Genomic DNA, 13,312 nt, shown 5'->3' on the forward strand with positions numbered 1-13,312 from the left:
ACTCTAGGGCAAATACTAAAAAAAAGTTTAAAAAGAAATATAACTGATGTGCTAAGAAAGGACAAAAAAATGGAATCACACAGTATAGTCACTTTAAAAGTCTGTGTTCTAACCAATTAAAAGACACAGATTATTAGAATTAATCAAAAAACAAGACTCAACTATAGGTTGTCTACAATTATCCTACTTTAACTATAGACATATGTACATTAAAAGGAAAGGGATGGAGAAAGGTATGCCGTGGTAACACTAATCAAATGAAAGTGGGAGTAACCATATTGATTTTGGAAAGAGCAGACTTTAGAATAAGGTAAGTTAAGGATACAGAGGGGCATTGTGTATGTATGTAATAAAGGAGTCAGTAGTCCAAGAAGACATAACCATCTTTAATGTGCATGCACCTAAACAATAGAACATTGAAATACATGAGGCAAAAGCTTACAGAACTATGAAAATAAATAAATGAGCCCACTGTTATTCTTGGAGGGAGATTTTGATACCTGTCTATCAGAAATGGACAGATCCAGCAGGCAGAAAATCAGTAAGGGCACAACTGAACTCGAAGCACCATTGATCAACAGGACATAATTGACAACTACAAGCTACTTCATCCAACAACAGTATATTAAACATTATTCTCAAGCTCACATGGGACATCCACCAGTATATATTCACCTTCTGGGCCATAAAATGTAATTCAACAAGTTTAAAAGAATTGAAATCACATAATGTCTGCTCTACAATAAAACTAGAAATCAAAAACAGAAAGATAGCTGGAAAATCCCCAAATACCTGGAGATTAAATAACACATTTCTCTGTAACACATGAGTCAAAGAAGGACTCTCAAGAGAAATTCTTAAATATTTTCAACTGGATGGTTCTCTAAGGAGGGCTTCCTAAGGGGTCTCAAGCAGTCACTGAGCAGTTCTATTACTTTTGCCCCTTCTCTAAATTCTCAGATGCTTTGGTGACCAGTGGAAACTGAAGTCCTCTTTTCTTTCTCTTTGAAAGCTTCATAAAGGTGTTATCAGGTTTCATTTCCCTCCATCTTATTCCCAGGTGCCAAAATCCCGTCTCCCTTTGATGGTGAAAGGTGTTAACTGCATGCTATCCTATCATCACAAATCTCCAAAGAAAAATGATAGGTACCAGTTTCTATTCACATGCCTCCAAACACAGAAACTTCCAAACCGTCTCAAAATTTCCATTTCCATCATTCTTATTACATATTTCACTATCTTGCCAGTGATACCTGTATGAGTCTGCTAATACAAGTTTTAGTTTTCCTGTCCCTCCACAATTCTTAATTACTGCCATCAGATTGTCATCTCTGGTCACATTAATTTGGTGCTCCAGAAAAGATGCAAAAGTTATTACCAAGGTAAATAACTTTTCAAGGTAAATATTCTTTTGTGGTAATCAAGATCTACAAAATAACATCAAAGAATCTACTCAGAATAATTTCATATTACTATTGTACATACTTTTATGCCAAAACCAAGCTGGCCTTACCAGTTTCCAAATAGTTTCCACACATTGTTTTACTCACTCGAGTCCCTCTCCCTGCAAAATTCTTCCCCTGATTCTTTTATAATGTGTATGTGTGTGTATGCATACACACGTTTATATATAAACCAATACTATACATCTTTAAAACTCTTCCCAGAAGTCACTTGCACAAATGCTTTACTGATTCCCCTGACCTGTCAGTAGTGTTTTTTTTTTTTAAAAACATTCTAGCAAACATAATGTTTATAACCTCATTTGTTGTTTATGTCAGTTTTACCCATTTTCTAGTTCTTTGCTGTCCAGATGGAAACCAATAGACAGGTGTAGCTATTAAATTTGCATGAATTAAAATTAAATAATGTGCAAAATTCAACTTTTCTTTCACTTGAGCATTATTTCAAATCATCAGAAGCTTGTGGCTTCTATATTGGATAGCATAGGTGTAGAACACTTTCATCATCACAGAAAGTTATACTTAAAAGCATCATACTAATTGTATAATTTAGATTTGCTTTACAGGATATTAGTAGATCCTATCTGCTCCAAAGTTCTTGAGCTCAGAAGCTCAGCTTTGACATGGAAGAGTTTTAGTAAACATGGGTTGAATTAAGTGGGTTATTTAATTATCAGTTCAATTCAGTAGCTCAGTCATGTCCAACTCTTTGCGACCCCATGACCGCAGCACACCAGGCCTCCCTGTCCATCACCAACTCCCACAGTTTACCCAAACTCATATCCATTGAGTCAGTGATGCCATCCAACCATCTTATCATCTGTCGTCCCCTTCTCCTCCTGCCCTCAATCTTTCCCAGCATCAGGGTCTTTTCCAATGAGTTAGCTCTTCACGTCAGGTGGCCAAAGTATTGGAGTTTCAGCTTCAAAATCAGTCCTTCCAATGAACACCCAGGATTGATCTCCTTTAGGATGGACTGGTTGGATCTCCTTGCAGTACAAGGGACTTTCAAGGGTCTTCTCCAACACCACAATTCAAAAGCATTAATTCTTAGGCACTCAGCTTTCTTCACAGTCCAACTCTCACATCCATACATGACCACTGGAAAAACCATAGCTTTGACCAGACAGACCTTTGTTGGCAAAGTAATGTCTCTGCATTTTAATATGCCTGTCTAGGTTAGTGTTATGGTCTTCTTGACAGACTGGAAACTGGGGACAGGAGTCGATGAAAAGAAGGACTTGGGGGACTAAAGTCTCTAGTCGAACAAGGGTGCTCTATTCATGGCAGCATGTGTTTATATATTGTTATACAAGGAAGCTTTAGGCTGAAAAATAAAGTTGAGTAAAAAACACCGAAACCAGACACATAATAACAGCAACTAAGGGAGTAACAATAGTCATAGGTCCATAACAACAGTAACTAGGAGAATAACAATCATCACAGGGCCAGAAGACAATCCATGTACTGGAAATAGGAACATGACTAAGTAGTTTTACAGAAAAGTTAAAAAGTTACTGAAAGGAATCCATGTATGTGTTCCGCCTCATGGCCTCAGTCCTGAGAACTACGTGCAGCTCTGCTTGTTCCTGTTTTCCAGGAACTGATAAGGAACAGAGGGCCCTTGAGAAACAGAAAATAACATATAGGATTCCTTAAATGTTCCCTGACAGGTTGGTCATAACTTTCCTTCCAAGGAGTAAGCATCTTTTAATTTCATGGTTGCAATCACCATCTGCAGTGATTTTGGAGCCCCCAAAAATAAAGTCAGCCACTGTTTCCACTGTTTCCCCATCTATTTCCCATGAAATGATGGGACTAGATGCCCTAATCTTACTTTTCTGAATGTTGAGCTTTAAGCCAACTTTTTCACTCTTCTATTTCACTCTGCCATAAGGGTGGTGTCATCTGCATATCTGAGGTTACTGATATTTCTCCCGGCAATCTTGATTCCAGCTTGTGCTTCTTCTAGCCCAGCGTTTCTCATGATATACTCTGCATATAAGTCATATAAGCAGGGTGACAGTATACAACCTTGAAATACTCCTTTTCCTTTTTGGAACCAGTCTGTTGTTCCATGTCCAGTTCTAACTGTTGCTTCCTGACCTGCATACAGGTTTCTCAAGAGGCAGGTCAGGTGGTCTGGTATTCCCATCTCTTGAAGAATTTTCCACAGTTTATTGTGATCCACACAGTCAAAGGCTTTGGCATAGTCAATAAAGCAGAAATAGATTTTTTCTGGGTCATATCTTTAAATAAATTAATCAGGTCCAATGTTTATTTGTAGATAATTTTTAAAAATTTAATATCTTTTTAAAGAGTTGATATTGCATTTAAATCCCAAAGCTACAATGCAAAACAAATCAACCATGAAATGTGCAAATAGCTTATGGAATGGATTGAATTCAGAAGAATACACTTAAGATTTAGTTTAATTTCTCACCCATCCTCCAACCCGTAGCCATTAGACATTTTTGGAAGGTATCTTGTATCCTATTTCTTTACATTTTGGGTAGATCCCAGAGCTTTGGGGTTATTTTTGTCTATGAGTGAAAGTCTCTCAGTTGTTTCTAATTCTTTGTGATCCCATGGACTGTAGGCTGCCAGGCTCCTCTGTCCATGGAATTCTCCAGGCAAGAGTACAGGAGTGGGGAGCCATTCCTTTCTTCAGGGGATCATCGCAACCCAGGGATTGAAACTGGGTCTCCTGCAGTGCAAGCAGTTTCTTTACCACTGAGCCACCAGGAAAGCATTTTTGTGTAACACTATTTTTATATTTAGTATTTTAAAAGTTTACTCCAAAAAATCTTAGTAGTTAGGTAGTTAGAATAAGAAAAAGGAGACTAAAATGGTGGTAGCTAAAAGACAAAGAAGGGAAAAGACCGTGAAGATAGAACAAAGGAAGGTCCAAGGACCGCCCTCCTGGCTAGCCCAATATACATAGGGTAGGCTCAGGGAGAGGAGAAAAAACATATAAAAAGAAGAGCCAAAATTGAGTTGGGGGAGAGGGGAGGAGGCATCTCTTCTCTTCATGTCTTTTGGGTCCAGCCAGCCTCATGCCTAGAGGATGTATTTTCCTTTGCTTTCTAAACAAAACTGAGCTGTAACACAGAGCTGTAACAATGGTCTGTCAGTTCAGTTCAGTTCAGTCGCTCAGTCGTGTCCGACTCCTTGTGACCCCATGGACTGCAGCACACCAAGCCTCCCTGACCATCATCAACTCCTGGAGTTGACTCAAACTCATGTCCATTGAGACAGTGCCGCATCCATCACTTCAAATTTTTGCTGCCGCAACAGAACTGAGGAAATTACACACTCTCCCGACACTGCTTTAATTAATGAAAGGTTATGTTCTTCTGAGTCAAGGTACTTTTATTTATCTAGAACTCAGAGAAGAAACAACAGATTCACACTACAAAGGAAAAAGTAGTGTGCTATTTTAAGCACTTAGGAAATGAGTTGATTTAATTAATGCTGATTTTCTAAGTACAGAAAGAACCTTGCGAAGTATTCCTAACACTAGCAAAATTGGCAAGAAAGAATAGTTCACACTTATAACTGAAAAATGTAAAATGCCTACATCAGTAAATCCCAGAAGATGTCATTAGGGACAAATCAGTAACTTCACTGGTGTTCAAATATCTCTGTGACTCCACTCCTAAACTCTTCATGTGGACCATGTTGTGTGTGACATGGGTGGTTCAGGGATTCTACCTTAATGTTAATGTACTAATTCTGTTAAAGTGCTAATTACCATAAAGTATGCACAGCATTGTTCTGGGAAGAGTGGAACCTGCTGATTTTCTTTACTGCTGGTTAATGCAAAAATCATCTTTTTCAAATTAATCCATAAAAGATCAAGGAGAATAATGCTCTCACTTGGGGGTGTCTACCTCTTAAATTCCTATATTAATCAGCTTTCCTGTGGTGATAAACAAGTCCCAAATCTCAGTGACTTGTAACAACAAATGTTTATTTCTCCCACAGTCCCATGGGACTCCATAGCAGCTCCACCATGCCTGTGGGCTGTGGCTTTGTTCCATGTGCTTTCTCATACCAGGAACTAATCAAGAACAGCAGCCCTTCCCTGGGACACTACATCATTATTGTGGACAAGGGAAAAGGCTAAGAGGCAGAGCCATATCATTCCACTGCCCTTAAAGCTATTATCTGCATGTGGCATTTGCACTGCATTGGCTAAAACAAGCCAGGTGACCAAGTTGACCCGGTGGCCAAGAGCCTTCAGCCTCTAGGGTAGCTCAACAAGTTTCATGACAATGGGTGAGAATGCATAATTATCCTACAGGGAAGGGAATGAGTCATGGGAACCATGATGCAATGACCACAAAAGCCACTTAGCACTATTATCTTAAGTCTCTCTTTCTCCCAGTAAATAATGCTGAATTTTTTTTTTTTTTTAATGCCACTCACAGGAATTTATTCCTCCATTAAATAAGACTATGAATTGTCTAGAACTGCAATTCCACCCAAGATTTATGCTAATTGTTTTTTCATTTTCTTACATCAAAAAGACGACTTCTACAAAAAGAAAAAAGAATTACTTGGGAAAAAATTTAAAGTTCTCCAAAAGAAATCCATTTCATTTAAACATTTGGCCATGAGGAAGGCAGCTGTTATCCCTTTACATTGATAGATGCCACAGAATATGCTAATCTATACAGGGTCCTCCTTACACAACACACACTGTAGTACAGTTAGAGACTTGACACATGAAACTTCCTCCCAAAGGCACAGACAGGTGCACGGCATTTACACTGGCCAGGACACTCACGGTTTTACTTGACAGGAGTCTGTGTTAACGACACAGACTAATGCTGAATTTTGTAAGGTTTGCAGTTCTGAAGCCTGTAGTTTTTAACTCCTAAGTTAAGTCCTTGTTCCCGAGTTCAATTTTATCCCTCTGTTTCTGTTCGCCTGTAGGACACAGGAATTTAATCCATCTTTTCTCTTTCTAGACTGTCCTACTGACATACTAGATATTGAGCCCAATTGTCATTTTATGTAATTCTCCCAGAAATCTCTGAATATTCACATAAATGGAAGGTCTGAGAGGCTAAAGAAGTTGTCAGCTTTCTCACTGCTAGAAATTCATGTGTCCAGGATGTGAATTTCACAGACTTTCTGACACATCATCAGTCAGTTCAGTTGCTCAGTTGCGTCCAACTCTTTGTGACCCCGTGGACACATCGTACTACCTGCTATATGGACTTGCCTTATCCAGGAACAGGAAAGGCCAGGAATGGGCTGGTTGGAGAGGGATTCCCAAGATCATTTCAAGGCCTTGATAGATGTTGAGTTCTTTCACTCTGCATCATATCAATTCAGTTCAGTTCAGTTGTTCAGTCATGTCTGACTCTTGGCGACCCCAAGAATTGCAGCATGCCAGGCCTCCCTGTCCATCACCAACTCCCGGAGTTCACCCAAACCCACGTCCATCGAGTCGATGATGCCATCCAGCCATTTCATCTTCTGTCATCCCCTTTTCCTCCTGTCCCCAATCCCTCCCAGCATCAGAGTCTTTTCCAATGAGTTAACTCTTCACATGAGGTGGCCAAAGTACTGGAATTTCAGCTTTAGTATCATTCCTTCCAAAGAATACCCAGGACTGATCTCCTTCTGAATGGACCGGTTGGATCTCCTTGCAGTCCATGGGACTCTCAAGAGTCTTCTCCAACACCACAGTTCAAATAAAACATATCAAAACAAACCCCCATCCCACGCCAAATACAATTTTCAGGCAAACAGTTTTTGAAAGGATGCTTATAATTTTACCTTTGAAACCATTTTGCTACAGATAGCATTTGATTTGTGGTTGACTATGATCTGTCAGGAGACTGGAATGCAAAAGTAGGAAGTCAAGAAACACCTGGAGTAACAGGCAAATTTGGCCTTGGAGTATGGAATGAAGCAGGGCAAAGGCTGATAGAGTTTTGCCAAGAGAACGCACTGGTCATAGCAAACACCCTCTTCCAACAACACAAGAGAAGACTCTACACATGGACATCACCAGATGGTCAACACTGAAATCAGATAGATTATATTCTTTGTAGCCAAAGACAGAGAAGCTCTATACAGTCAGCAAAAACAAGACCAGGAGCTGACTGTGGCTCAGATCATGAACTCCTTATTGCCAAATTCAGACTTAAATTGAAGAAAGTAGGGAAAACCACTAGACCATTCAGGTATGACCTAAATCAAATCCCTTATGATTATACAGTGGAAGTGAGAAATAGATTCAAGAGACTAGATATGATAGAGTACCTGATGAACTATGGATGGAGGTTCGTGACATCGTACAGGAGACAGGAATCAACACCATCCCCATGGAAAAGAAATGCAAAAAAGCAAAATGGCTGTCTGAGGAGGCCTTACAAATAGCTCTGAAAAGAAGAGAAGTGAAAAACAAAGGAGAAAAGGAAAGTATAAGCATCTGAATGCAGAGTTCCAAAGAATAACAAGGAGAGATAATAAAGGCTTCCTCAACCAAAAATGCAAAGAAATAGAGGAAAACAACAGAATGGGAAAGACTAGAGATCTCTTCAAGAAAATTAGAGATACCTAGGGAACATTTCATGCAAAGATGGGTTCAATAAAGGACAGAAATGGTATGGACCTAACAGAAGCAGAAGATACTAAGAAGAGGTGGCAAGAATACACAGAAGAACTGTACAAAAAAGACCTTCATGACCAAGTTAATCACAATGGTGTGATTAACCTAGAGCCAGACATCCTGGAATGTAAAGTCAAATGGGCCTTAGAAAGCATCACTACGAACAAAGTTAGTGGAGGTGATGGAATTCCAGTGGAGCCATTTCAAATCCTGAAAGATGATGCTGTTAAAGTGCTACACTCAATATGCCAGCAAATTTGGAAAACTCAGCAGTGGCCACAGGACTGCAAAAGGTCAGTTTTCATTCCAATCCCAAAGAAAGGCAATGCCAAAGAATGCTCAAATTACCACACAATTGCACTCATCTCACACGCTAACGAAGTAATGCTCAAAATTTTCCAAGCCAGGTTTCAGTAGTACGTGAACTGTGAACTTCCTGATGTTCAAGCTGATTTTAGAAAAGGCAGAGGAACCAGAGATCAAATTGCCAACATCCTCTGGATCATCAAAAAAGCAAGAGAGTTCCAGAAAAACATCTATTTCTGCTTTATTGACTATGCCAAAGCCTTTGACTGTGTGGGTCACAATAAACTGTGGAAAATTCTTCAAGAGATGGGAATACCAGACCACCTGACCTGCCTCTTGAGAAACCTGTATGCAGGTCAGGAAGCAACAGTTAGAACTGGACATGGAACAACAGACTGGTTCCAAATAGGAAAAGGAGTACATCAAGGCTGTATGTTGTCACCCTGCTTATTTAACTTCTATGCAGAGTACATCATGAGAAACACTGGACTGGAAGAAGCACAAGCTGGAATCAAGATTGCCAGGAGAAATATCAATAACCTCAGACATGCAGATGATACCACCCTTATGGCAGAAAGTGAAGAGGAACTAAAAAGCCTCTTGATGAAAGTAAAAGAGGAGAGTGAAAAAGTTGGCTTAAAGCTCAACATTCAGAAAACGAAGATCATGGCATCCGGTCCCATCACTTCATGGCAAATAGATGGGGAAACAGTGGAAACAGTGGCTGACTTTATTTTTTGGGGCTCCAAAATCACTGCTGATGGTGATTGAAGCCATGAAATCAAAAGATGCTACTCCTTGGAAGGAAAGTTTTGACCAACCCAGATAGCATATTCAAAAGCAGAGACATTACTTTGCCAACAAAGGTCCGTCTAGTCAAGGCTATGGTTTTTCCAGTGGTCGTGTATGGATGTGAGAGTTGGACTGTGAAGAAAGCTGAGCATCGAAGAATTGATGGTTTTGAACTATGGTGTTGGAGAGGACTCTTGAGAGTCCCTTGAACTGCAAGGAGATCCAACCAATCCATCCTAAAGGAGATGAGTACTGAGTTTTCATTGGAAGAACTGATGCTAAAGCTGAAACTCCAATACTTTGGCCACCTCATGTGAAGAGTTGACTCATTGGAAAAGACCCTGATTCTGGGAGGGATTGGGGACAGGAGGAGAAGGGGATGACAGAGAATGAGATGGCTGAATGGCATCACTGTCTTGATGGACTTGAGTTTGGGTGAACTCCAGGAGTTGGTGATGGACACAGAGGCCTGGTGTGCTGCAATTCATGGGATCACAAAGAGTTGGACACGACTGAGCCACTGAACTGAACTGATGGTCTGTCAACTATCATCGTGTATGCTTAGGGAATATTTTAGAGTAAGAAATTCCAACTTCCAAAATTATATTCAAAGGTATTGAAATTGGTATAAATACTACATTTGACAACACAATTGACATAGTGTTATATTTGTAAATTTCATTTAAAAATATATTTATTTCATTGAAATATAATTTCTTTACAATATTGTGTTTTTTTTGTTGTACAAGAACATAAAGCAGCTATGTGTATATATATATATATATATATGTACATATTTCTCCTCCGTGTTGGGCCTCCCTCCCATCCTCCATCCCTATCCACCTTCCCTATCCATTCTTCTAAGTCATCACAGAGCACTGAGCTGAGCTCCCTGTGCACTTATTACTTTCAATTTTTCAGTCTTCTTATATTATTCGGAGCCATAAGTATTTTTTCCAGGACTAAAATATTTAGCCAGGGTAGGGGGCAGGTAATCTCTAAAATGCTCATAGATTCCAGGATTTGTGCGTATACTACCCAATGGATTAAATGCTTTATCCTAAAACGATTCTGGGTGAGGAAAAACACAACCTCAAAATGTGGAATCCAGAGACAGTTTTGAGAAGAAATTAAAAGTCAGATAATGTTAAAAGATCAAAGAAGAGAATCTGTGTGTAAGACGACAGGACAAAAGCAAGCGACTTGAGATTAAACCTGAGGAACAGGATTGAGTGGGAGAAGAATGGAAAGAGATGCCTTCACAGTTTGATGGCTGCAGACACTGGCCTCTGGGGAGATGGGAGCTGCTGAAAAGCTGGCTTTTAAGTTTAGGGCAGTTTTGTGGTTGACCCAGGGCAAAATTGTGCCTTCAACTTTCTGGCCCCAAATGACTGCCCCCTCCCTGATCCAGAACTCCTGAACTGACACCATTCTCACCCTGTCTGTTTTTCCAAAAGATCTGTAGCTCCCTTTCTGGGCTCCTTTCAAGACCCACTCCCTTCCCTGAATGGTCCCCAGGGTTCCTCCCTTGGGCATTTGGCTGTCCTGTACTTTCAGTGAAGGGTCACTGATTCTGATCCCTGAAAAGCCTATTTCCTCTTCTTGACTTAACTTGTCTTGATCCCTCTCAATTTAACTTGTCTAATAGAAACTGTCTGTTCAGTTGTTGAGGCAATTTCCTTCAGGGGTAAAGCTGCACTTCTGCTCTCAAGATTAAGTGATTTCCATATCCTACTCTCTTGTATTACTCTGCAACATAAATTCTATTACTCTTAGAGTCATGTGACCTCAATGATGAATGGATTTCTCTGGGACTCTGATGGAGCATCTCAGACCTCTGATATATTTTATTTCCCACTGAATTCATGTTTCCAGTCTGAAGAAGATATCACTAGGTTTCCACTTGATTTCTTAAGCAAAAATAGTTAGTATACAGTTAGTAAAATTGTTTCCATGGTTTCTCCTTAATGATAAATCAGGTGATTTTTCCCCCTAATTCCAGCAAGAAAACTTCTGGAATCTAGCCATTGCTTCATATATTTATAAAAATGTTTTTTCACCTTTAGTACATTGGTTGATGAGGACCAAGATTATGAGTTTGACTCCCAGGTCTAATCTCATCCTCTTCTTCATTATGAAACATAAGCACAGCCTCAACTGTCCAGGTTTCAGAATAGGAAGATCATCCTCTGAGTCTGGAAGTGATCATGCAATTTGAGACTTCATGAGAAAACATCACAACCATACCAGCCACTAGCCACATGAGGCCACTGAGCACTTGAAATGAGTCTAGTATAACAGAGGAACTACTTCCTGAACTTTATTTTAATTTTAATTAATTTAAGTTTAAAATTGACATTCACAATTCACTTATTGGAAAACTTTTGTGTATGACTTGTTATATGGAATAACTCAGTATATGAACCTATTTTTATAAAGTGTATGAAATCAAAACACATCAAATATTTCCCCACCCCAAATTTAGTGTCCAAACTGAGATGGGTTAAAAGAGTAAAATAGCAGACTTCAAAGACTATGAAAAAAAATGTAAAATCTATCTACCTGTATATAATTTTATATTGATTTCACACATATATTTTATTGGTTAAATAAATATATCATTATTACTATATTTTGTTATATAGATTAATGTATTGTCAAAATATATTAATATGTTAAATTAATACATTTAAATATACATTTGCTAGATGGTTATATGTGTATATAAAATATATAATTACTTAAATATATACATGTAAAATGAATATATTTTAGGACAGTTAAAATGTCATTACAATTCATTTTACTTATTTTTTTTTTACTTTTTAAATGTGATTCTAGAAAATTTTAAATTACATATGTGACTCATATTTCTATTGAACAGTGCTTCTCTACTACATATTTATGTGAATCTTTAGATCACAGGTCCCCAACCATTTGGCATCCAGGTCTGGTTTCATAGAAGACAATTTTTCCATGGACCAGGGTTGTGGGGGTGGAGGGTGGGGTGGTTTCCAGATGATTCCAGCACTTTACATTCATTGTGGACTTTATTTCTATTATTATTATATAAGCCCCACCTCAGATCATAAGGCATTAGATTCCAGAAGCTGGGGACCCCTGCTCTGGATTGATGAATAAACATAATTTTTAATGATCAAATATTATGTAAACTTTTTAATAGTGTTTTTTCCACTTCTCAATGTCAAGAACTTTTTGTCATACGAATAGATGTTCATCTGCAATCTCATTGGGACTAAAATAAATGAGATCCTTGTTTGCTGGGTGAGCTTATTGCTGAGCAAATTATATGAGTTGAATCTCCATTCCTTAATTAAACTTCTTTCTTAAACTATTGATGACAGAGAGCTAGCAGGTAGGGGAGCTCTGAACATTCAATGAGATATGTCTTTTAGGAATCAGAGTAGAGTCTTGGATGAAAGGAGTGTTTGTGAGCTAAGCCTTTCATATTACACTTGCCCTGGTCCCAGTAAGAATAACACCATATTGTCTGTCCATAGTAGCTATGGGCTATTCTCTTACAACCTTATAACCAAGCAATAGTACTATTTTTAGGAGATGACTCTGTAGAGCTGACAAATCATGATGTAGCCAGACTGCCTCTAAGCAACCAATACAAAATAGATTGATGGAACTTGCTGTGTTTAAAGTCTTATAAAAGAATGGGGAGTAATAAAGTCTCAAAATAGACTTTATTATAACAAACTTTCCCCCTAAATGTCGACTTTTGAAGTTCAATTCAAATATAGCAAATATGGACTTCTCATAAAGAATAATTATTTTGTACATATGCCTACATATGCTGGCATAGAAAGGCTTAGTTACTTCACAAATTTTCAGATCCTGAAACAATAATAAATGGCACCCATATATCTTGTATAGTAAAAATTGTCCAGAGTTGATATTCACTATTAACACTACTCCTCAGAGAGGTAGCATGCTAGGTGGAAAAGTCATGAATGTCTAGTGTCTCAAAGATATTTAAATCCTGGATCCACATTTATGGTTGCACAGCCTTAGAATGTAATTTAAACTTCCTATCCAATCAGTCCATCCTAAATGAGATCAGTTCTGGATGTTCTTCGGAAGGAATGATGCT

The sequence above is a fragment of the Bubalus bubalis genome, chromosome 10, assembly GCF_019923935.1.
Source record: "Bubalus bubalis isolate 160015118507 breed Murrah chromosome 10, NDDB_SH_1, whole genome shotgun sequence".
Taxonomy (NCBI): domain Eukaryota; kingdom Metazoa; phylum Chordata; class Mammalia; order Artiodactyla; family Bovidae; genus Bubalus; species Bubalus bubalis.